This window comes from Galeopterus variegatus, unplaced genomic scaffold (assembly GCF_000696425.1).
Source record: "Galeopterus variegatus unplaced genomic scaffold, G_variegatus-3.0.2 Scaffold1733, whole genome shotgun sequence".
NCBI lineage: Eukaryota > Metazoa > Chordata > Mammalia > Dermoptera > Cynocephalidae > Galeopterus > Galeopterus variegatus.
In genome coordinates, this window is record NW_007727844.1 from 44,247 (window position 1) to 45,783 (window position 1,537).

The 1,537-nt window shown below is 33.0% G+C and overlaps 1 non-coding gene across 1 annotated transcript; it reads right to left on the minus strand.

Annotated features, from left to right (window-relative positions):
- Positions 1–998: 998 nt before the first annotated feature.
- On the minus strand, positions 999–1,072 carry TRNAI-GAU. The gene has a single exon. It is a non-coding gene; the product is annotated as a tRNA-Ile (tRNA).
- Between the last annotated feature and the right edge of the window lie 465 nt (positions 1,073–1,537).

Below are 1,537 nucleotides of genomic sequence, written 5' to 3' on the forward strand. Positions count from 1 at the left end.
AAGTTGAGTGACAGTGCTGTTCAGGTCGGCATTATTTTTATCCATTTTCTGCCTCTTGATCTATTAATTACTGACAGTGAGGTCTCCAACTATAATAGTACATTTGTCTATTTCTCTTTGCAGGTCTATCCATTTTCGTCTCATGTGTTTTGATGCTCCGTTGTTAGGTACATACACATTAAAGATTATTATGTCTTCTTGGGGATTTGGCCCCTTTATCACTACATAATGCCTGTCTTTATCCATGATAAATTTGCTTGTTATAAGGTCTTCTTTGTCTGAAATTAATACAGTTTTCTTTTGATCAATGTTAGCATTGTATATCTTCCTGCATTTCTTTACTTTTAACCTATCTGAGTCATTATATTTAAAGTGGGTTTCTTATAGAAAAACATTTAAGTAAGTCTTGCTTTTTTATCTACTCTGACAACTTGTCTTTTAATTGGCACATTTAGATGACTCACATTTATGGATATGTCTGGATTAACATTATTCATGTTTGTAACTTTTTTCTATTCTTTGTCAGAGGCTCCTTTTCTCCACCTCTTCTAATTTTAATGAAGCATTTTATGTGGTTCTGTTTTCTCTCATCTCTTAGCATATCAATTATGCTTCTTTAAACAATTGTTTTAGTGCTTGCCCTAGTGTTTACAATATACATTTTTAGTTTAAGTCCATCTTTAAATAACACTCTTCCTCTTGATGGGCAACACAGATATCTTTTAACAGATTATTCCCAATTCCTCCTCCTATCCCTGTGACACTGCTGTCATGTATTTCACTTACCAATATGCTATATTCATACATTCTTACTATTATTATTTTAAACAAATAGTTATCTTTAGATCAATTTAGAATAAGACAATGAAAAGATTTTGTTTTTTACCTTCATTTATTCTTTCTCTGAAGCTCCTTTTTTCTTTATGCAGATTCAAGTTTCTCCCTAAAAATTTGTCTCTCTCTGAAGAAAATATTTTAACATTTCTTTCTTTGGCAGCTGGCTGGTACAGGGATCGAACCCTGAACCTTGGTGTTATCAGCACCATGCTCTAACCAACTGAGCTAACCAGCCAACCTGTTTTAACATTTCTTGCCCAGAAAGTCTGCTGATGATAAATTCCCTCGATTTTTGGTTGTTTGTGAAAGTATTTTCCTTTTACTTTAGAAGGATAATTTCACTGGATATAGAATTCTAGCTTGGTGGGATTATTTCCCCAACCCCTTAATTATTTCACTTTACTGTTTTCTTGCTTGCATGGTTTCTGAAAAGAAGTCATTGTAATTCTTATCCATATTCCTCTCTAGGTAATCTGGCTTTTTCCCTCTGTGTCTTTCAAGATTTTCTTGTTGTCTCAGGTTTTCTCAGATTTAATATGATACACATAGATGTAGTTATTGTTGTTTAAATTTTTTTGAAAAATTCTGCTTGGTGTTCTCTGAGCTTCCTGGATCTGTGGTTTGGTAATGGCTATTAATTTCACCAGGTTTTAAGAAACTATTAAAGCAAATATTTCTTCTGCCCCATTTCTTCTTTCTT